Source organism: Geotrypetes seraphini, chromosome 3 (genome assembly GCF_902459505.1).
Source record: "Geotrypetes seraphini chromosome 3, aGeoSer1.1, whole genome shotgun sequence".
NCBI lineage: Eukaryota > Metazoa > Chordata > Amphibia > Gymnophiona > Dermophiidae > Geotrypetes > Geotrypetes seraphini.
In genome coordinates, this window is record NC_047086.1 from 57,558,441 (window position 1) to 57,583,548 (window position 25,108).

At 40.9% G+C, this 25,108-nt stretch overlaps 1 protein-coding gene and 1 long non-coding RNA gene across 6 annotated transcripts in view; one reads left to right on the top strand and one right to left on the bottom strand.

The window, feature by feature from the left end:
• Positions 1-25,108, bottom strand: part of ADGRB3 (adhesion G protein-coupled receptor B3) — a 1,500,610-nt gene that overhangs the window by 1,095,928 nt on the left and 379,574 nt on the right. The window lies entirely within an intron of this gene.
• On the top strand, positions 6,678-8,448 carry LOC117357100. Its single transcript, XR_004538767.1, has 3 exons — positions 6,678-6,900; positions 7,811-7,881; positions 8,028-8,448. It is a non-coding gene; the product is annotated as an uncharacterized LOC117357100 (long non-coding RNA).

Below are 25,108 nucleotides of genomic sequence, written 5' to 3' on the forward strand. Positions count from 1 at the left end.
CTCAGGTGTACGCCTATCATCTAAACTTTGTAATAGGTTACAATTATTGCAGAACACAACTACAAAACTGTTTATTTGGAAGAGGTTTGACCGGACTATTCCATTGCTTGCTACGTTAGATTAGTTGCCTATTCAAGTCCAGGTAGAATTTAAAATGGTAGAGGTGGTGGAGATAAAGACTATGTCTGATTTCAAGAAAGCCTGGGATAGTCACGTGGGATCTCTTAGAGAGAGGAAGAGATAACTCATCCTTATGGCAAGAGAAATATTAGGTTCAATGGAACAGTGGATGACTGAATTCAAATTAAAGCTCAACTCAATTAAAGCTCAACTGAATTCAAATTAAAGCTCAACTCTCCATCCCCATATGCTACTAAGACATCTTTGATCATAAATAAATTCAGTTATCCTGTCCAATCGACCATTAAGATCTTGGGTATAATATTTGATCAAGATATGACTATGAAGAACCAGGTGGATTCTTTGGTTAGAAAAGGTTTCTTCACACTTTGGAAGCTTTGATCCATTAGGGCATATTTTGATGTTTCATCATTTAAAATTCTGGTGCAGTCCCTTATACTTATTAGCTTAATTACTGTAATATTGCCTATCTGGCAATATCTCAGAGGAATACACAGCCTCATGCTCATGGTCCAAAATGTGGCAGTCAGGTTGATTTTTTGAGTTGAAGAAATATGATCACCCTCCTATCGGCTACTGCATTGGTTGACAATGGAGGCGCGGGTAAAGTTTGTTTGGTTGCTTTTGTTTCAAGGCTCTGTTTGGTTTATCTCCCAAATATATAACTGATCTTTTCTCTTTTGCAACCAATAAACACAGGAAAAATTTGCATTTGAATTTTGTTTTCCCGCCTTTTAGAGGCTGCAAATTTTTTTTAAAAACATCATCAGTATCTTCTGTCATATCAAGCAGCATTATGGGGTAAGGACTTGGAACATCTGATTATGTTTTCTGATTCCTATATGGAATTTAGGAGACATTTAAAGACATATTTCTTCTTGAAACATTTAGGCAACTAACTGGCATGGATATTGTAAACTTGATGAACCATCCAGATCATTATAGTATTGTTTCTAATTATTTTGTTGTTTAATTTCTTCTCTTAATTTGTATTTTTTAATTTTTTGTAAACCGCATAGAACTTTACAGCCCTGCGGCATATAAATTGATTTTTATTATTATAATGGTTACTGCAGATGGGCAAACTGGATGGACCATTTGGCCTTTATCTGCCATCATGTTTCTGTCTGGTATTTAACATTCTACATGGTTTCTGTCCTCCTTCTCATATTCAGCTTTTAACTTTTATGGTTGTTCAGAAATCATTGTGTTTTCATTCTACATTGAGCTTAGGGTCCCCAACTGTGTGAAATATTCAATTTACAATTCTTCTTGATGGTTCTTTTGTGTATGCAATCACATAAAATTCCCATTCAAATTCAAACATTGTCAGAATATTGGACTTTTCATAAGGCCTTGAAAACATTTGTATTTAATAAGTACTTTAAGCTGTGATTGGGGGGTATATTTTCTTTTAATGAATTTTCCTGTATTTAGATTTTTAATTATAATCTGCTTAGATTCCTTCTTAATACAAAGGATCTAAATACAGAGAAAAGAATAAAAAAGTAGGACATACCTCAAGCCTTTATATGTGATTGATGATTCTCAAGTTCACAAGGCCCTTTCTCTGCTGTCATAAAGTAGCATATCAAAATTGTTGCTAGTTTTTTTTTTTTTGTTTAGTTAAAGAGGCCATGATAGGACTGTAGAAATTGTCTAAATAGCCAATGCTTTGACAGCATACTAGCAATGTTCTGCTTTGCCATTATAAGACCAGCACAGAGGGACAGAGCACCACACATCAAAAAAATGAACAAGGACTTGTCTTTATTGATCAAATACGATTACCAAACTTTGGGGATCAGAATAAGTCCTAAAACTCGAGCACAGAGAGGAATCTCTTACTCCTGGCAATTGTATTTTGCCTACTGGTCAACTCCTGATGCAGGCGTTGCATGCTGAAACACGGCTCGTATTGGGTCTATAAAACCAAGTCCCTGTTCATTGAGGCCTTTTGTGCTTTTTTCACTGAATTACCATTCTATGAAACAGAGCAAAACCTGAATCAAGGAGAGAAGGTATTTTTCTAGCCCTGTAGGCCAGCAGATCATTATACTGTATTGCATGCTAACTCATTGCAGGTGTTTGGGTCAGTCTATAAAGAATGAGTTTTGTTTACGTGTGTTGCTATTATTTCTTACCTAGTATTTGCTGTGAAACCAATCTAAATACATGTTCCTAAGTGTGATCCAATGAAGCAAGGTGGTGCATGAATATTTGTAAGCAATTTGTTGTTATTTAAGCTGATAGTATTACTAAATATATGCTTTGAGCTTCCTTTGCTCTTTTCTGTAGGGGATTATCAGAAAAATGATTTTACATGTGAAAAAAAAAAGAGAAAAGGATAATGAAGCTTGTTCTGCCCTCATTTTATGTGGCCATTTGCTCAGTTTCTTGTATAAGAAAAGATGTATAAGTGAAGTGTGCTCTGTGGACTTAAATTCCCAGAAAGCTTTTTTTTCTCCCAGAGATTAGACTGGAACTATAGAGCTTAAGCTCATCCTACTGAAAGAGAACAGTTGCCATAGTTTGTAAGACTTCATGGCCGTATGAGAACCTGAGTCTAGTATTGGTCTCTCACATTTTCACCCTTTATTTCTAACAATCTAACACAGCTTAATTTTATATTTAAGTTTGGTGAACAGTGTTATTTCCACAAGGTGTGGATTCACTCCCAGCTCCCTTTTTGAATTGAAGTGGCTGATAGAGTAAGACAGTGGTCTCAAGCTCACACTCCTTGCAGGGTACTTGGAGGGCCTCAGAAAAAAAGAGTTAATGTCTTATTAAAGAAATGACAATTTTGCATGAGGTAAAACTCTTTATAGATTATACATCTTTCCTTTTGGCTAAGTCTTAATAATAATATTGTCATTTATATCTAAAGAGACATATGATCAAAAAACTGTTTTATTTTACTTTTGTGATTATGATAAACATACCGAGGGCCTCAAAATAGTACCTGGCGGGCCGCAAGTTTGAGACCACTGGAGTAAGAAGATTCTGTAAAAGTTGAACTTCCGTGAAGTCATTAGTTGGAAGTGTTATTAAAGAAAGTTGTTCATGAACTACAGAGTCTGGCTGATAACACTAAGATTTCAGAAGTAAGGGATAATTGAATAAGAACCTCATACAACTGCCAATATAACTCAGCGTGAGTTCAATAGTGTTTGGCCATTCAGAGGAGTCCTGTTTTCAGTACAAAGCCTGAGGAGATTTCAGTGAGGAAATGTACAAAGAATGTACAGTAAAGCTGTAGCTGTATTATAAGCTATAGTCAGCACAAAGCTTATGCATATTTTAATAAGGCTGATAATACATTCCACAAACCCTGAGCCAGCTGGGCCCCAAATGTCTCATTATACATTCATTAATAGCCTACTTGCTGTTATGTAGTCTCCCAATGACAGACTTTTGAAATTCAGAATAGAGGTGAGGAGTGGCCTAGTGGTAGAGCTGCTGCCTCTGCCCAGAGGTTGTAGGATCAAATTCAAGGACTGATCCTTGTGACCCTGGGCAAGACACTTAATCCTCCATTGTCCCAGATACAAAATAAGTACCCGTATACCACTTTGAATGTGTAACCACAAAAAGGCAGTATTATTTAAAATATTTGCCTAACCTTAAGTAGCAATTGTTCTGGCTTTAAATTTGGTGAACTGACTGCAGACATTTTATAAGCCACGGTTAACACAAGATGTTCTGCTTTGGATGGCTCCCTGTAACTGGTTTATGAAGAATTTTTATCACTGTCTGAGAAAGTCATTCAGTTGTCCCCAGAGCAATAGATAAATGCAGTAAAATCAGCTCTGTAAAAGCTATGATCAGCAACCAGTCAACTGGCTTGAGATCATAATAGTACTAATTGTAATGCAGTTTTTCCATTCATTTTTCATATATACACCCAATTAAACTACACTGTATGCTTCTCAACATACACCTGAGTTGTATTTGAAAAAATAAAGTTGAAGCCCCTTTAGTCTCACATTGGCATCACATTGGTCACACATGCAGAACACAGATAAATAACCCCTTTGCAAATACAGGACCACAAACTAAAAGTACTAATATATACAAATAAAACCCTAAGATGCCAAACTCTACATACAATAGAACACCAGAGAAATAAAAAGAAAATAATTTCTTCCTGAACAGTGCAAACTATAGACAGCAGATATAAATTCTCAAAACTGATACATTTCAATCACTAAACTGAAAATAAAATCATTTTCCTTACCTTTGTTGTCTGCTGATTTTATATTTCTAATCTTCTTTTCCCAGGCTCTGGTTGTATTTCCTTCTCTCTGTGCTCTTAACTGTGTCTCCAGGGCCTTCTTATCCATTTGCTGTTTTTCTCTTCTTCTTCATTTTCTGCCCTACATCCTTCTTTGGCGTTAATCTTTCATATTTTTAACTTTCTTCCATTTTTCTGCATTCTTTTCAAAATCTATCTACTTTTCCATGTCTTACCTTCCCTTCCTATCTATCCATGTATACCATCCCCTCCCTCTTTTCCTCCCCTATTCTCATCTATCTATAATAAACATTTCTTCTATCTTTCTTCCTTCCACACCCATCGCTGTGTACCATCTTCTCCCTCTCTCTCCCTCTCCTATGGTCTGACATCTCTATGTTCTCCCTCCCCCTCCTATTGTCTGGAAATTTTCTCTTCTCCTTCCCACAGCCTGGTATCTCTCTCCTCTCCCATGGTCTGGCATCTCTCTCTCCTTCCCTCCCCATTTCCATGCACTCTGGCCTCTCTCTCCTTTCCTTCCCATAGTTTGGCATCTCTCTCCTCGCCTTCCTGCAGTCTGGCATATCTCTCTCCCCTCCTTCCCTTCCATTCCCAGGTCTGGCATCTTTTTTTCCCTTCTTCCATAACCCTTCTCTGGAATCTGACATCTCTCCCTTCCTTAAGTCATCTTTTCTCCCTCCAAGTGTAACATTTCTCCCTCCCTTCGTCCTTTCTGTACCTTGCAGTGCAATATCTCCCCTCCCTCCATTCTGCATTTCTCCATGTTCTCATACCTCCCCACCCCTAGACTAACTTAAAACTGCTCCAGGGGGCACCACAGTTCAAGCATCTCTTTCTCTTCTGTCTGTCTCCCTCACTCCTTTACCCTCACCTTCACAGTCTCCTTTCAAAATATTTTGTTTCATAGGGTCCCTGGTATGGCAGCCATTCTCACAGGATGCCAGCACAGCCCCAAAACTTTCCCTCTGGTGCGATTCACCCAGACAGAAACAGGAAGTTGCATCAGAGGGAGGTGGATTGTGGCAGACAGAAAGTTTTGAGGCAGAATCAGCAGCCTATAGAATGGCTGCCACACTGGGGCCTTCTGGAAAAGAAGATTTAAACTAGAGAATGACACGGTGACAAAATTCATCACCGTTCCCATCCCCGCGGATAACCGCAGGAAATAATCCCATGTCATTTTCTAGTGTCTATTTCAACCTCAATCCTTCTACACCAGCATTCTTCAAAGCAAAGCTTGGGGGTCAGTGGTTGTGGCCATTCATACTCTGATTCTTCCCTCTGTCCTTAAACAATGACATGAAGATGGTTTCCGTGGGGACGGGAACAGTGATGGATTTTGTCACCGTGTCATTCTCTAAAACTTTGAAAAGAGACTGAGAAGGCAGTAGCATACCTAGTATATTTGACACCCAGGATTTTTTCAGTCTGAAGTAATTATTACATCGCAGGAACGGGCATCAGCTGTCACTGTGACATTCCTAGCCCTAGTCAGGCTGACTTAGGATTAGGAATTGAAACGGGCTCATCTGCATGCCAGTACACAACACTAGTGAGTACTGCATTGGCATGCCCAGGGCAGGCAGACAGGGCATGGCAATGCAGCTTTGGACAAGAAAAATGTCGGGTAATACAAAGCACAAACGTGGCACTTAAAGTAAGATGTTTATCCCCCTTAGACATAGAACTATAAAAGCACTTTAGTGTATTCTACTGCGACACGCTAAAGCTTTTATTCTAATTGTATATTATTTTGATAGATGCTATTTCAATAACTGAATATTTTACAGTTTTACACTCTACATTTTCTTGTGTGGGCTTAGTCAGATTTTCAAATCAAAAACATGTGCACATTTCTACTTTGAAAATTATCCTAGGGAATTCATTTATACAATGCTTTCTATCAGGAACACGGTTTTGGGGGTTAATTTATGGCCGCTTTTGAAAAATAAGTGCCAAAATGCAAAGCTCTCTCCAACCATATCCATTGGAAAGTTTCAACTGCAAAAGCTAACAAAAGACCTTGTGTTATAAGACTAAAGTAAAAAAAAAAAAATCATGTTAAGTCAGAAATAATGCATTAACACGAACACAATGTAAATTTTAAAGTAAATGTTATTTCAGCTTAACGTCGGTGTTAAAATGAAAATAGAGCTAACTTTTTATTTCTGTTTAACCATGAAGGCTCTCTGTTTCAGGGAGGCCTTCACACAAGGCATTCTTGGCTCTGACATCTTCTCATACCTCAAGATAGGCACTCCAAATCACAACTTTCTGGACCCGGCCTGGGTACCCTGAGAAGAAGACCCCCCTGACTCGGGAATCCATCCTCAGGATTTCTCTCATCCAGAGGGCCCTCACAATATTTGCCTGGTTTCAAGGGAATGGTCAGATGTCTCTCTATTACCGCCTTTGAAAATGGCAATGGTTCAACTGATATGTGGGCCAGTGCTGCAAGGATTCTTTAACCCAAACGGGTTACAGGTGTCGGTATTCTTCTAAAGGTATGAGGGGTTCAGGGGGCTATTGGGGTATCAGTGGTGTCAGGATGGGGGTATTAGGGTGTCAGTCTGAGGTGTTGGGGTATCAGGTGGGGGGTTTGGGGATTTGGAGTAGAGTGTCAGGGGATCGAGGGGGCACGGTGACAGGAAGGAGTAGGCATCCCTCTTGCTGATTTCAGATGAGTATATGGGGGGTATCAGGGGGTGTTGGGTAAAAAGGAGTGGGGACCTCAGCTGCAGCTGAATGAACTGATCACAGCAGGGATATTTTCACCCTGATCAGCTCAGCCGGCTGCAGCATCTACTTTTATGATTAAAATGTAGGCCAACATATTTCAAGCCATAGTAGAATCATGCCTACAGTATTGTATAGGCACGTAAAATGTAGCTCAGCATTTTGCAGGCCTACATTTCAGCTGCCTACCTGTGTACTGTCCATATAGAGATTCCTCACACGAATAAGATCTATTCAATAAAAGGTAATTTTGATTGTAACACTTTCAAGTCATTTATGTCATCTTTTGCCCATGTAAGAAAATCTATATAGGCCAAACTAAGAAAGTCATCAAACTGAGGATTGCTGAACACCTGAGCTGTATTTGAAAAAATAAAGTTGAAGCCCCTTTAGTCTCACATTGGTATCAGGCCAATCATTCTTTGACTGATCTAAGATTTTGTGTAATCAGGCACTTTGATTTTCAGAAACGTATCTCTCAAACACTGTTATACCATGGACAACATTTGATCTTTTTTTGAAACACAGTTATACCATATGGATTAAACTAAGAAATTGAATGGACCACACGTTATTGACATTTTCTTCTCCATTGAGATAGTAATTGTATTTCTGTGTTTCTTGATTGGAGAATCGAGGGATAGGTCAGATGTATTTATGTCTTTTCGTTTCCCTCAGGAAATGCTTTTCTATACATGGACATGGCGGGACATGCTCGATTTGTTAACCTTCTGTTCGGAGCCATGAAGGTATCTACATTTTAGTTTTGTAAGACATACACTTTGAGATTTATGATTTTTATATGGACATGTCCAGATAGATTAGATGATATCAGTTTAAAAAGCCGTCATAGTTTGACGCTTGTATTTTGTCTTTTGTTTTTTGTTGTGGATAGTTTTTCCCAATCTTCCTCCTGATGAAGCAAGACACGTGAAACACAATCAGTGTAGAAGAAGAGGAAGTTCTGGATACAGCACAATTTTGGTTCACATATATGGTTTTGGGATTTTTTCACGTTTTTCATCACTTCTATTGATTTCAGCAGCAGCGATCGTATGGACATTTCTCTTTAGAACCCCTGCCACAAGTCACCCAAGGAAAGCTTCAATTTCTGAGCTAAGTAACAGCTTTCTATCTTTATATTTTTGAATATCAATGACTTTTTAGAGCTTTATAGCCATTCTTGAGCGAGCTTTTACGAACTAGGGTAGGCAGGTGGATGCAATGATGTCTTGATTGAACACCTCAATATGGCGCTGCCTGAGTTGTATTGGTTCTTTCGAACTGAGCATTCATAATAACAAAGATTTATTATTCTAACACACTCTCTACATATTTGTAGTTTCTTTTGTGATGAATTTTCACTTTCATTGAATTTTGATATTAGTCATTTTTGATTTTTGAAATTCAATAGTTTTAACAATTGTTTTTGATTCCCCAAATTATTTATTTATTATATTATTTTTTAATTATATATTATTTTTTAATATATAACACCACACCCCTCCTTTTCTTCCTACCCTGTCTTTCCTGAAAATTATAACTTGGTATAACTCGTATATCCCAGGCATGGTTCTCCATGAGCCACATCTCTGTGATCACCACCTAATCCAAAACAAGCCTCTTCCATCACAGCCTCTAAATCCAGAACTTTGTTTCCCATACGTCAAGCATTAGTATATGCTGCTTTTCATGTGTTATGGTGCATCTACTATTTAAGTACCCACTAGTCATTGAGCTGTCATACGTACAGGTGCCTGAATGTAACAGGGACGTGTATAACTTTCAACATTCTGTAAGTTATGTACATAAGTGAGAGCCTTGATATGTACCGTCCATGAAGCTCCTCTGTGTATGCCCCCCCTTGCAAATATGCACCTATGTAAGTTAAGTAGGTATTTGTAAAATGCTAGCACTTAAGTGAAGTATGTATAAAGATACCTGATAGTGCTATAGCATTCTAGATGTTTACATGCACAAGGAACACATGAATGCACATCTAGATTACAGTATTGTCCAGTAGATATTCATAAAATAGAAATGTGTATTTTACAAATTTCTAAGAATATAAGAATAGCCATATAGGGTCTAGCCTAGAAACTTGCTTTCAACAGTGGCCAAACCAGGTCACAAGTTCCTAACAGAAATCCAAATAGTAGCAATATTCCATGTTACTCATCCCAGAGCAAGCAGTGGCTTCCCCCAAGTCTAATGGGTGCAGACCTATTTCATGGCTTGGGGGAAAGGAAGTACGGGCAACTGGGCAAAAAAGGGTGCTTGGAAAATGCCTATTTTAGAATTGTATGGGAATAAATATCTATAGCAAGCAAGGACCACAGAAACGATAGTTCCTATTTTCATGTCATTTACACATAGGCATTCCCAGGGACATGGTCTGGGTAGAGCAGGAAAAGAGTTACAATGTACAAACATGCCTTAAAAATGCTCAAAACTCATGGAGAAAGGCCATGACAATCATCTTCTCAAGACAGACTTGAACCCAGAATGAAAGAAAAATCATAGTATTTATTGATGAATATCACACACACATAAAAAGACTCAATACAGATTTGTATTTCAGCAGGAAACCACCTGCCTCGGGATTTGTACTATCTGATGGCACTTCTGGTATACAAACGAAAGAGCAATGCCATAACAATAGATCTTTTGTACGCAATCCAAACACTTGTAGAGACCTTCTGATTGAAATGAAAAGGCATTAAGAAAAGTTTTAATTAAAAAGAAGTTAAATATAATGCCAGAAGATGCTGCCAGTAGAAATGAGTTGAAAATAAGTTTGGACTACTTTCTGTAGGGCAGGTAAATAAACTTTCATGAGGTAGTTGTAAGGTTCACAAATATCTGATGGGAATGAACAAGAGGAAGTGCATCTTCCTATTAGGATCTACCAGGTCCTTTCATGTGGCCTGGATTGGCTACTCTTTCAGAGAGGATGCTGAGTTGATGGTTCATTGGTCTAACCCAACATGGTATACCTTATATTCTTATGTTTTATATGTATAAAAATTATTCAGAGTAATAGAATAAATCCCTTGATTCATCAGATGCATGCTACTACTGTAGAATAATAATAATAATAATTCCAATATACAAAAATACAAGGACTAGGGCACACAAAGTAGTAAATTTAAAACAAATTGGAAAAATTTTCATAATTAAGCTCTGTTATTTATTGTCAGAGAATGTGGTAAAAACAGTTAGCTTAGCAGGGTTTAAAAATGGCTTGGACCAGTGCCTAAAAGAAAACTCCATAAGCTATTATTAAAATGGACCTGAGAAAATCCACTGCCTATTCCTGTCAATATGTTTTACTGGTACATTTCTGTGATTCCGTCAGGTACTTTGACCTGGATTGGCCACTGTTGGAAACAGGATACTGAACTTGATGGCCATTTGGTATTTTCCATATGGTGATACATTTATATTTATGTACTTATAATAATAATAATAGGGCTTTACGTAGCTTGCCAGATGCCTTTGCTGGGTTTGGTGCTCTAATATTCAATCCTTCCCGAGAACCTAGAATATTCAGAGGTATCAGTGCAAGATTGTTGCAATAGATGCTTATCATTATTATTATTGTAGTTCCTTCCTATTTCTCCTACTGTAAACCGCGTCGAGCTCTACGAACGTGGAGATGATGCGGTATACAAACCTAAGGATTAGATTAGATTAGATTATTGTTACAATGGGACATCTATTTGTTTTACTGGTATGCTAGAAAATGTCCTAACCCCTCCTCCTTTTATCAAGCCACATTAGGGGTTTTTTTTTTTAAATTGCAGGCCAAGGTGGTAAAAGCTCCGACGTTCATAGAATTCCTATGAGCATTTAATTCCTATGAGCGTCGGAGCTTTTACCACCACGGCTGGCAATAAAAAAACCTAATGCAGTTTGAAAAAAAAAAAAAGAGGAGGGAGGGGGCTAAATTAGCTCAAATGAAGAGTACATTAACCTCTCTGTAGCTAGGTTGTCTTTTGGATCAATACATCAAAAGTTGATTATTAAGCCTCATTTTCATCAATGATGCCTGCCGAAGGTACATAGTGCCAAACTGAAATTCTCGGTACTCATACATATTTCAGTATTTCGGTACAATTAGCCTCATACATATTCCAATGGGACTTCCTGTTCTTTTCTATAATAGATGGTGATGCCACTGATAGAAAGTCTCTTTTAGAGCAAAATGTCACAAAAGTGCATACAACAGGGTTTTTTTTTTTTTTCATAAATGCATTAAATGTGTGTTTGTTGAGAAGTTAATGGAATATGTATGCATTAACTACAATACATTTATATAACAACATTTGTCTGGAAAAAGTGGAGACTTAGAGGGGACGTGGTAGAGACTTACAAGATCATGAAGGGCATAGAGAAAGTGGAGAGGGACAGATACTTCAAACTTTTGAAAACTACAAGAACGAGAGGGCATTCGGAAAAATTAAGAGGGGACAGATTCAGAACCAGTGCTAGGAAGTTCTTCTTCACCCAATGGGTGGTGGACACCTGGAATGTGCTTCCAGAGGGTGTGATAGGTCAGAGTACAGTATTGAAGGAAAAGGGGATAGAAGGGTATAGATAGAGGATTACTATACAGGTCCTGGACCTGATGGGCCACCGCGTGAGCGGACTGCTGGGCACGATGACCTCTGGTCTGACCCAGTAGAGGTACTGCTTATGTTCTTATGATTCTAGCTATTCTAAATTTCACAAATAGCTGTCTTGGCTCTGAAACCAGGTTCGATGCTACAAGTTTTGTGTTGTTTTTTTTGAGCTGGCAAACTCTATCCTCCAAAACCTTTCATGCTCATGCTTCCCCAGGGCTCTCTGTCTTGATTTTGCTAAACCCATTCATTTGGGAAAATTATGTCCCGGTTTTCCTTCAGAACTGTACATGCTGATTGCACACTCTTCTTTATTTATTTAGCCCCCCCCCCCCTTTTACAAAACCGTAAAATAATTTTTAGCGCCAGATGCAGCGGTAACAGCTCCAATTTTCATAGGAACTCTATGAGTGTTGGAGCTGTTACCGCCGCTAAAATCAGTGCTAGTTTTGTAAAAAAAAAAAAAAAGTGGGGGTATTTATTTATTGATTTTAACAAAATACAACTTACAAACATCCACTTATTTAAAGAAAATTAAGAAGAAAACTATTATCTTCCTCATTAGACCCCCCAATATTAGTAAAGGGGGAGTTGGTACAATAAAATGGAAAATCAAATAAGCAGAAACAATAAGATTTATCCAGAAAAGCTAAATATGATTTAATCATCAGCAAATTATCATGTCCTGTTTTAAGTTGTTATCTTATTCATATCTAGGAAGGATCTTAATTGGTCTAGGCCTTAAAAAACATTTTTCCCACCTAATCAAATTATGCATTTTCATGGATATGACAATAAAAATAATGCTCCAACATTTTAACCTCCAGCCTCATGGCCAGAAAAAAACTTTCAACTCTTCTTTTGATTTATCACATCTGGATAAATCCTTATTTTTTTTTTCGTCCATGAAACGATACATGAAAATTACAAAAACAGAGCCTCATGACAGCATTCAAGTCCTGCTCAAAAACAAAAGATACCACCAATGTGGATCTTTCTGTAGTTTGTGAAACAGATTCTTCCAGAAAAGCTGACAAATTTTTAAGGTCCGAGCCTTATTCTGCTCCTCTGGTTTTTCTCTCAAGAAATTAGGTACATAGAAAATTCTATTTATAGGGGGAAATGTCTTCAAGGGACAAATTTAAGATACTGAGGACTCCTTTTACTAAGCTGAAGTAGTGACTGATGCTGTGGTAATCGTTCTAATGCCCATAGGGATTTAATGGGCATTGGAGCATTTGATGCATGGCGGCCGCTACCACAGCTTTGTAAAAATGGGGGGGGGGGGGTTTGAATTGGGTAATGTTTAAAAATTTTGCCAGGTTGAATACCAGAGGACCTTGGAAAATGTAAAGTTCTCAATGTGCTCTATCTTACTCTGTAGGAGCATTTTATTCTTAACTGTAGAAGCCTTAAATGCTTGAAGAGCTTTAATATCTTCTCGCAGCAGATTAAATTGCTTAGTATGGTCTATTTTTATGCCTTCTAATGATTTAGACAACTCTTCAACTTTAGTTGCTAAAGTCCTTATGTCTTCCGTTTATTTTGTCACTGAAAGGCCAAAGACTTCCAAATACACTCTAACGCGACCATTGTTGAAGGGACCAGAAGAACCATAGCCTTAACGCTTTTCTCCACAGCTTTTCTGCTTGCAGGAACGAGTCCTCTGCCCAGAGAACCTTGGTCTGCAACTTCCACTTCCAAAGTCTTCAAAGCTGTCACCACCGCTCATGCTGTACACAGTAACACATTGGACGCCAGAAGGGAAAGAGAGGTATCAAGCCCCATAGTCCTAGATCAGGGGTAGGGAACTCCGGTCCTTGAGAGCCGTATTCCAGTCGGGTTTTCAGGATTTCCCCAATGAATATGCATTGAAAGCAGTGCATGCAAATAGGTCTCATGCATATTCATTGGGGAAATCCTGAAAACCCGACTGGAATACGGCTCTTGAGGACCGGAGTTCCCTACCCCTGTCCTAGATGTTCCTTCATCAAGGGATGACACAGGGAAAATCTCTCTGGATGTTGCTGAGTCCCACAGCGCAGTGGCCAATCCTCCATTGGATGGGAGAGGAATATGCAGTGATTCAATTGATCTGGAGAGTGGCTGAAAATTCACTCAACTCCAAGCGTGTACTTTTCTGTTAAAAATTTCCAGTGTATGAGAAGGGTCCACTTATTTGCACCTCCTTTATTCGTTGTAAGATTAGAAACTCTTATCTGTCTGTATATGCAATTTTAGCTCAATCCGACCTCTCATCTGGAACATATATCCTCATTTGCTTAAAAGTACATGCACTTTAGAACTGGTTTGAGTGAAAGGAAATTCTCAGACAACCAAATAACTTGGGTAAATGGGCTCTGAAAATTCTCCCTCCCCATAATACAATTTAATGCTAGGGAAAGTGCTGATTTTCGTTCGCAGATAATCACTTTCTCTGTGTTGCAGAACTGGCTAAAAATACAATGCTGATTTATACTGAGGCACATTTGTGCACTGTAATTCACTGCGGAGGTGAGACCAGGGATGTTACACCTCCTAACCCTGAGTGGGTACAAAGAGTGACAGCTGACGCTTTGGTCTTTCTAGCGTTCAGTCATGTAAACTGAGGACTCTTCCCACCCCCACCACATTTAATTCACTTATATATTGTTATGTAGTGTTTGAACCATTTTCCTTGGCTCCTGCTATTTTCACTTTATCTAAGAATAATTTTTGGATTTATACTATTGTGACATTCTTCTGAGTGGGCTCTTATATTTGAGGTCTTTGTTCTTTGGCATATTGCATAGAGAGAGGTGTTATGGAACTGTAAGTGTGTTAGAACACTGTGATACACTGCTTGCCTTCTTTCAAGTCAACCAGTAATGTAACTATGAAATATTCTCCTGACAGTAGTGAAAGAGTATTTTTTTTTCAGTAATCGCTTGCTTTTATTTTCCACAGCTACCACACACCAATAATTTGATAAACTGATGGACATTTTGGCTAAATAAGAGTCATTAAAATTGGTGAAACAATCTGTCTCATGATAGTCATGCACATACCCTCCTCACCCCTTTTTACAAAACCGCAGAAGCAATTCTTAGCTCAGGCCGGCGTGCTGGAATGCTCTGCGCTGCTCCTGACGCTCATAGGAACTCTATGAGCGTCAGGAGCAGCGCAAAGCATTCAGTGCTCCGTCCTGCGCAAAAAAAAAATTGCTGCCGCGGTTTTGTAAAAAGGGGAGATGGTCTTGTTCATATGTTCAGCTTGTGTCTAGTGCAGGGGTAGGCAATTCCGGTCCTCAAGAGCCGGAGCCAGGTCAGGTTTTCAGGATATCCACAATAAATATGCACGAGATAGATTTGCATCTCAAGGAGGCAGTGCCTGCAAATCCATCTCATACATATTCATTGTGGATATCCTGAAAACCTTACCTGGCTCCTGCTCTCGAGGACCAGAATTGCCTACCCCTGGTCTATTGGAAGAACATAAGCAGTGCCTCTGCCGGGTCAGACCAGAGGTCCATCCCGCACAGCAGTCCGCCCCCGCGGCGGCCCAACAGGTCATGCATGACCTGCCTTAATCACCAGAAGGGGCCCCCTTGCCCCCCAGATTATGGGAATGCAGAAGACAGATGTTTAAGCACAGTACTGTACTTAGTTTGGAAGTTCCCATGAGGATACAGCTCACTCTGTCATTAGTATGCCTTACCACATCTCTGTTTCCTGACTGAAATGAGGCCTTTGAATATTATGTCACATCTGCAGAATGAGAAATGTTAGAATGTGTACATGGGAAAGTACAATGCTAATATTGCATTTGAAAATGACCGTTTAACCATGCTTAAGAATCCCTAACAGCAGCGCAGATATAGATTTTCATATGCAAATGCTTTCTTAAAACTGTGCTAGAGATGAAGGAGCTAATTAACACAAGTGATATACTGAATAGTTTGTAAAAGGTTTCCAAGTCTGCATAAAAATTAGGAAATGCTTTTTTCTAAGTTAGATGTGACACCTTTGAGATGTTTAATTGCCTTCCTCCCCCCCCCCCCTACAGCACCAATTTATAAGGATAGTAACTTACACCAAACATTATGATACACTGGTCTTAGTGAGGTTGTCAGAGTCTGACCTGCTGAAATAATTTTTTTTAACCATTGGTATAATCAGGCACTATAAGCATCAATAAGATGGAAGATATATCTAAACGTTATTCTAGTGCAATAGGTGTGTCATTCTGGATGGACAGGTAATATCCCCTATGCTCGCGAGCCATGCAGAAGAAATCCACTCCAGCATTTGAATCCCTCCTCCACCAGAGAGCTCTGCTGATCCCTTCAGTTTTTCCTTCTGCATATGAGCTGGAAGGAGTCTTTCTAATCTGCTCTCTATACTTTTTTTTATTACTGTGGATGTTTTTTTGACAGTTTTTAGTGGTTTTCAGAGTCCAGAGCTCCCCAGGTAGAGGGGAAAACTCTGCCTGCATGGAGAAAAAGCAGATTTGAGATTTGCAATTGACAGGTACCCGTTGGCCAGCCTACAGAAACCATTTTGGAGTTTGGGGTCCAGATCCCTTGAAGCTTTGTTCACCTACTGTGTCACAGATGCTTGAGCGGGCTGTTAGGCATCCATAGGGGACCTCAGCGGAGCTCTGCAGGGCACCGGCTGCATTTCACCTCTCCCCTTATGCATCCGCAGGTCCATGGATTGGCAGCCCAAAGATTTCAGCATTTGGGGACAGTTCCAGTGATGCAGTGATTTCTTCTCCAGATCCAACTAAAGAGAGCTGAGGCATGCTGCAGCACATCCACAGCATAGGACACAATGATTAAGGTTATTAAAGCCTATGGACAAATCAAGGGTATCTCAAATTCCTGATTTTGCATGTTTCTGCCACTTCTTTTAAGCCCCTTCCTATAAATTTCTATTTTTGGTACTTTTTATTTTCTGGTGAGATATTTTATGGCCATGTTGGGAGCCAAAATGCTGCTGTGGTGGCCATCTTGTATTTCCAAATTTTTTCCAGAGTTCTTCAGAACCTTCAAATCACTTAATTTTGCCTCTAAACTGGTAAGGAAGGAGTCTCTAGGCTCTTTTACCCCTAATAAATGCCACATTTGTGCTTGTTGGATGCCTGAAAAGAGCCCTTGTGCCACATACCGTGCATGCATGAAGGGGGGAGGGGGGGAAGCTTTGAGCTTAGCCTCCCCTTTCGTCTCTAGGGCTGAGTAGACACTGGAGGGCCTGTCTTCCAGGAAAAATTCCCTTCCAGAGTTCCAGAACTCCGACTTAGCTGAACTTGGATCGTGGAAGCTATGGAGCCCAAAAGACATAAGATGGAATCACCAAGAAGGGAAGCTACACTGCCCAGTACAGCATGCTCTCCTGAATTTGTCAATATAGTGTGGAGAGCTTATCTGGAATGACAAGAATCCCAGGGTAAGTATGGCAGTGCACCAGCAGGTGCATGATGGGTCATGGGCTCCAAGGGTGTGCCTAGCTCATTTTCAGAGACTGGCCAGGAACCGGTGGATCTTTCCAATAGAGAATCAGAGGATGAAGGGCCTATCTGCATGCCTTTACTATCACAGAAGAATCCTTTCTTGTTGGGAGATGCAGAGTCATAGGCAGGTGCGAGTACACATGATACAGTGGTAGCCCTCAATCAGGGTGATGTCCCTACGGTTCGTTAACTGTTTAAAACCTCAGCTCTGTTATTTTTTTGCTGACTCACTCTGAGAGTTAACTTGGACTCCTAACAGGTCCTGTCAGCTGTATCCAGTGACTCAGGAGTGTCAGCAGATATTCGATCAGCCTGAGGTAGATTCCTTAGTAGCATAGGTAACCAAACGTACATCCCTGCCAAGAGGGGGGAGGCGTGTTTTTAATTTATTAATTAATTTAATTTGATTTCTATCCCATCTTCCCAGTAGCTCAGAACAGATTACTAGCAAACATTCAACGTGGAATACATTTGGACAGTACAAAGACTATACAGTAACTTAAGTACAGGTTAAGAATGGAGAGGAGAGTGCAGAAAGGAGGGGGGAATATAAGGGAGCGATGGGGTTGATTGCATTTGGAATTTCAGTTGAAGAGGAGGGTCTTTATCACTTTCCGGAAGGTCATCAATGAATTCTGGAAATGCAGCATATGCAGGATCACAGAGTGGATGTGATCCTTGAAAGACAATATGAAGAGCTGACCTTGGGAATCAAAGCAGTTGCAGTGACTTCCTTTGTGACATACACTTGTCATTCTAGGTTGAGGGAGATAGCACTGGTGGAGGGCAAACCTTTGTCCCAGTTCCTATTAGCAGCAGTGGATTATATGTCTGACTAGTGTTTAAACCCGTTAAATTAACGGGTGCTAGAATAGATGTGGAATCTTAATATTGTATAAAATTTGCAGAAAACTTAGCATGATAGCTTTAAAATGTTCTACCCTCCCCAAGCAACAATGCATACAAACATGTAGAGCAAAGTTTAAACTATGTAAAAACTCAGTCAACTGAATATAACAGACATACTTCCCAGGCAACATAATAAACCCTGAGAAATTAAAAAATGTAAAGGAATGTTTGGTGCTTAGATGTTTATATTTTTGGTGGTAATAGTATATTGTGCATGTGCAGGAATGGATGTTAAAAGTGTGCATGTGTATGTAAGGGTTTTATTGGTATTGTTATTATTAAGAGAATTGTAAGAATTTTTTTTTTGGTGAGAATATGGGGCTCTGTCCTTATGTGTGTGTGTGTGGAGATCTCAGAGGGATGTTAGGGTAATGTAATGTGTGGAGAAGTCAGGGGGCTTTGGTGAGAATATGGGGCTTCTGCCACCTACCTTTTTTTTCTTTATCAGGAAAGTTGAAGAGAGTAACTTCAAAGTTGCACAGAGAAAGTACTAAAAAGTAAATTCTCACAGAGTAAATGTTTAAAACTCGTAAATTGGCACAGAGTGAATTGTGTAGGTTAAACCGGCACTGGACACTCGTTGTTATGCGAACGTGCGCATGCGGAAAATTGCTTTGACAACCTTGGAACACGCATGCTATTAGCTCGCGGGAAATAGCTTTGACAACCGAACGCGCATGCTATTTCCCCGACGGGAGTTTTATCTGCAAACTTGCATGGGCTTTGTTCAGGTGAAAGGAAGAACTACATACCTGTTTAACTCGTGGTTTTAAAGTTAGGCGGCCAGGCCAGGTCTTCAAAGCAGCTGCAGCAGCGGGTTTAAAGTTAGCCGGTCAGGTATTCAGAGCGGCAGGGGGAGGCAACCTTTTCTTCAATGTCTGCCGTGTAAAGCGCCGTGCCGAGTAGAGGAAGCATTGATTGAGTTTTTCCCTATGTGGAGAAACCGCCGTGGCAGGAGAGCAGGGAGTGAGTTTTTCCTATGCGGTTGTTTGGGGGGGTGGGGGGGTTGTGAACAGGAAGTCGAGCAGAGGCGGGAGTGAGCTGTTCAGCTTCCCCTATCTGGACAAACCGCTCTGCCGAAAATGTAGTGAAGTGCCGCGTGGGGCCGTAGAAAGAGCGGGGCATGCTGCAGTCTTGGTGGCCACGGACATACGGATCACGGAAGCACGCCGATAAGACTGCGCATGCGCCGCCTACGGTTTTATTATATAGATGCTGTCTATGACATCATCAGAGTTATGAGCAAAGTCTCAACTTATTCCATCTCAGCCCACAGTATACTCTGAATCAGGCAATGGGATTTCACTTCCAAGACTGTCCTCAGCAGACTTCCTTTCAAGGGACAAGTGGAGTTCAGAAATGGGCTGGACGATCTCAAGGCCATTGTGGCAGATTGTCGGCTAAAATCTCTACCCGACAGCTGACCGCGACCCTCTGGGCAGTCTAATTTTCATGACTCCGAGTGATTTAGCCAGTACTCAGGAAAAGCCTCCTCTTAAAGATCCTTCCAGGGTTCAAGTCAGAGATTATCAGGACCAGTGCTCCCTCTAAGCGGGCGGGTGGTGTGAGCAAAATTTTTTCCCCGTGCGCTAAAAATATCGGGCGCCAGCGCCAACTCGCCCGATTCTCCTCTCGCCGCGGCCTGCCATCTCCGTACGCCGTGCGCTGTGACGTGACATTGTGCGCTGCGAGGCAATATTTTGTGCGCCAGCGCACGCCAGCGCAGCTTAGAGGGAACACTGATCAGGACCCAAGCAGGGTTTTCAGGATTTCCCCAATGAATATGCATTGAAAGCAGTGCATGCAAATAGATCTCATGCATATTCATTGGGGAAATCCTGAAAACCCGACTGGAATACGGCTCTTGAGGACCGGAGTTCTCATCATGCTTCAACCGCCAAGAAAGCACAATAATGTCAGGTCAGGAGCTATTCCCCTGAAAATAAGGGCATGTCTCTCAGAGTATGCAGAGGCCTGGATGCAGATCTAGTCAGACCATTGGGGGGCTGAAGATAATTCAGAGAGGTTTTAAGCTCGTATTTGCCCAGCCTTTAACAGACTGGTTTGTGGACTTTAACAGACTGGTTTGTGGACTTCACAGAGAAAGCAAACAAGGTCACAGCTAGAGTTAAGAGGATATTAGACTCCAGAAGATACTCCATATATTTCATTGTGCCCAAGAAAGGCTTAGAGGATTGGAGACCCATTCTGGATCTCATGCACATCAATGTGGCTCTAAAAGTCCAGCACTTTCGCATGAAGATGGTGTGGTCAGTCATAGCGGCAGTGATGCTGGAGGAATTTCTGGACTTTTTGGATTTGACAGAGGCCTACCTGCTTATCTCAATTTTTCTGGAACACATAAAGTTCTTGAGATTTCATGTCCTGAGGAACCATTATCAGTTCTTGTGTCTTCCCTTTGGACTGGCGACAACACCTCACACGTTCACCAAAGTGATGAGGATAGTATCTGCACATCTTCACAGGACAGAATTGGAGGTTCATCTATGCCTAGAACAGACTGATCAGAGCCCCATCGTTCTCAGGAGAACAAGCAGTTGCTCACGTGGTCTGGGTCCTGCAAAGTCTGGGTTGTATACTGAACTTCTATAAGAGCCAACTAGTTCTGTTCCAATCCCTGGAATACCTGAGAGTCTTCTTCAGCACAGCAGAGGACTGTGTCTATCTTCCCAAGGTATTCAGACAGAAGCTGTGTACCTAGATAATGAATTTGTTGGCCTAGCCAGCTTCATCCACGAGGTCCTATCTTCAAGCCCTTAGCTCTGTGGCCCATAGTTGTATGGGTAAAGGTTCATATTTGTCCTCTCCAGAATGCCCTGCTATCACCTTGGTCACCACAGATGTCATTGCTGTGGACTCCAGTAGCCATGCCAGTATGGCCTGGTGGCTCCTCCATTCATAGGCATTATCAAAGGGCAAGCCTCTCAGAACAGCTTTACATTCAATGGAAGTAAAGCCTAGCAAGATCTCAAGAAGTAAAACAGATTTTATGCTGCTTTTCCTAGGAATAAGCAGTGGATTTCCCCAAGTCATCTCAATAATGGCCTAGAGACTTCTCTTTTAGGAAATTATCTAAACCTTTTTTAAACCCTGCTAAGCTAACTAATTTTGCCACATTCTCCGGCAATGAATTCCAGAGTTTAATTACACATTGTGTGAAGAAATATTTTCTCTGGTTTGTTTGAAATCTACTACTTAGTAGCTTCATCGCTATAGTGCTAGTATTTTTGGAAAGAGAAAATAAGTGATTCACATCTATCCTTTCCACTTGACTCAGTATTTTATAGACCTTGATCACCAAGCTGCTTCTTCTCCAAGCTGAAGAGCCCTAGTCGCTCTACCCTTTCCTCATAGGGAAGGCATCCCAAACATTTTATCATTTTTATTGCCCTTCTCTGTACCTTTTCTAATTCTGCTATATCTTTTTTTGAGATACCGCAGCCAGAACTGCACACAGTATTCAAGTTACGGCCACACCATAGAGCGATACAAGGGCATTATAACATTTTCATTTTTGTTTTCCATTCCTTTCCTGATAATTCCTAACATTCTATTTGCTTTCTTAGCCGCTGCCGCACATTGAGCTGAGTGTTTCAATGTATCACATTAAAACTCATTGCCAGCTCCTGATTAATGCATAAAACACTTATGAGGGAATTCTATAAAGTCTGCTTAAAGTTAGGCACTTACATTGGTGCACCTAGTCAATGTATGAGTCTAAACTTAGGGCTCCTTTTACTAAGCTGCGATAGCGTTTTTAGCGCGTACTGAATTGCCACGTATGCTAAAACCACACTACGCGGCTAGAACTAACGCCAGCTCAATGCTGGCATTAGCATCTAGCGCGTTGGGCAATACAGCGCGCGTTGAGCGCGCGCTAAAACCGTTATCGTAGCTTAGTAAAAGGAGCCCTTAATTGTTTAATAACCTTAATTGCAGCTGATAATTGACACTTAGCACCCCAGTAATTGACGTAAATTGCACTCAGTTGGATATTAGCCACCTAATTTGGTAGGTGCATATCACTTTGAGATAGGTGCCTATTCTAAGGCATCTACCATAAAGTAGGTGTGGTTAGGAGGCGGATTGTGGATGTGTTTTTTTATTTTTTTTAATGTAGGTGCCTGTTTCGTTTATTTATTTATTGAATTTGCACATATTACATCAAACACAACATTTGATTTGCAAAAAGGGTCACGTAAGAAAAATAACATAATATAAAGGTATTGGTAAAAGAGAGCAAGGTTATACAGTCAATCAATGATCTTAATGCTAGAAACTATCAGAACTGTAGAATGACGAGTCCAAGAATTAAGAAAAATTAGGAGGATTATTATCATGAATATAAGTCAATCTGAATATAAGTCGAGACCCCCTCTCCCCCCCCCAAAAAAAAGGAGGAAAAATGGTTGACTCAAATATAAGTTGGGCGGCTTAATAGTTAGGTGCCCTGCCCTGTCAGGCTCTGCACCCAGCTCCCTCCCTGCCAAGCTCTGCACCCAGCCCCCTTTCCTCCCTGCCTTGTCAGGCACATCACTCAGCCCCCTTCCTTCCCTCCCCTGTCAGGCTCTGCACCTTGTAGCCTTCCCTCCCTCCCTCCCATGTCAGCATCTGCACTATGTCCATTCCCTCTCCCTGCCCTATCCTCATACCTCCTTTGCCGATCTGAGCTCCTGTGCTAACTGGCTGCCACAGATTGAGTTTCTTCGGCCGCTGAGTGGCACGAGCAGGAGCGCGATTTGGTGCTGCTGCTCGGCACTGAGTGACTTCCTTACTGGCTCCCGTGAATTCTCGCAAGAATTCAAGGGAACCAGCAAGGAAGCCACTCAGCACCGAGCAGCACCTAAGTGTGATTGACATGCAAGAGGCACCTAACTTTAAGCACCTTTTATTTTAAGTGTGTTACCGAAACTTGGTTAATTTCCGATCAGGATGCAATCATTGGGAAAATCCTTCCATCAGACTACAAAATTATCCCCATATCTAGAAACTCAAAAAGAGGAGGCAGCCTAGCAATAATTCTATGAGACCACTTTGAATTCCAAGTCCTAGACTCCAAACTAACCAATGACCTGGAAATTCTCACATGCAAAGTATCCAAAATTGACTGTAAAGACAACCTAATCATCACTATATTCTATATACCCCCCCAACAAATGGAACCCAGCAAAAGATGACATCTATGAATTCCTCCTTACAAACTCGGTAGCCGGCACCCACAATCTCCTTGCCGGTGATGTTAACTTACACCTCGAACAGGAAGAGAATTCCAATGTAGCTGACCTCTTCTCCTTCCTTACCTTGCTAGGTTTCTCCAAGCCTCCCCCGACTTCTACCCATAGGAAAGGTCACCACCTCGACTTGATCACCTTTCTCTCCAATGTCCCTACCACCCCCAGCCTATGCCTCATAGGAGAAACATGAGCTAATACGCCTTGGTCGGACCACCTTCTTTGCAACTTCAAATTAACTTGGATCAAAAAATTACCTGAATGAAAAGCTAGGACCAATCCTAAAAAGAAGATGTTCTGGTCAAGAGGCCAATTAAACCCAACAGACATCTGGTCTCACTATAGCCCACCTTCCAACCCCAACCTAGAACCTAATTTCATACTTGATTGGAATAATTTCAGCAATCAGACTCTAAACGAAATTGCGCCACTGAAACTTCGCAAAAAAACTCTCCGTCCCTCAGACAGCTGGTTCAATGCTGACCTTTTAACTTTAAAATGAGAAGTACGTAAATTTAGAAAGAACATGGTGCAAAACCGAGATAGATATTGCCAGACTCAACTGGCGACTAAAAGTCAAAGAATATAAAAGAATTATCAAAGAAAAGCGCTCTAAACTCTATTCCCAATTAATCAATACTCCCTCACTGAATAGCAAAGAACTTTTCAGAATAGTCAACTCACTATTCGACATTGACCAACTCAAATGATTCAACTCAGACCTCCCACCCTCCGCCACTACCCTAGCCGACTATTTTACCAATAAAATTCACACTCTGAAATCGTCTCTCATAATCCCCAGCACAGACCCTACAATCAACCAACCAACCCTAGGAAATGATAGTTCAATAGCAGACATGACCTGGAACCACTTCGAAAGCCCAGACTGGAACCTATTCCTCAAGCTCTACTCTAAATATGCAAATTCAAACTGCCTACTAGATAGCTGTCCCCCCTCCATCATGAAATCTGCCCCTCCCTCATTCAAAATTGAACTCTTCAACTGGGTATCCCTTTGCTTTGGGTATCCCGGCCACTCCCCGAAAGAACTCAGCCACATCCTTGTATCCCCGATTATCAAAAACCCCAAGGATTCTACCTCCTCGGCTTCCAATTACAGACCCATTACCAACATACCGCTATTCCAAAAAATTACGGAAGGCCTAGTCAATCACGACCTCATGAATCACCTTGAGAAGTTCAACATTCTCCATGATTCCCAGTCTGGCTTCCGCCCAAATCATAGCACTGAAACTGTCTTAGCCTCTCTGACTAATTACCTCCTCCACTTATTCTCACTGGGAAAAAGTGCCTTGTTACTCCAGTTCGACCTGAACAGTGCCTTTGACCTGGCTGACTATGACATTTTACTCAGATGCCTTGACTATCCTTCCCCTCTTTAAAAGGCATATCCCATGCAGGAAAACTAGGGACTTCCCTCTCCTTCAGGATCACCGAACTCTGGAACAGTTTTACCACCCCGCTTCGGTGCCTGTCCTCCCTCCAACTCTTCCGAAAACATCTGAAAACTTGGCTCTTCTCCAAAATGCAATGACCTCTCCCTCATCGATTTACTAATTCCCTCTAAGCCTCTCTTTCTAAGCCCTTCTACTTTTCATTGTAGTTTCTTTCTATACCAATTACTGTAAACCGTGTCGAGCTCTACTTCTGTGGAGATGATGCGGTATACAAACTTAAGG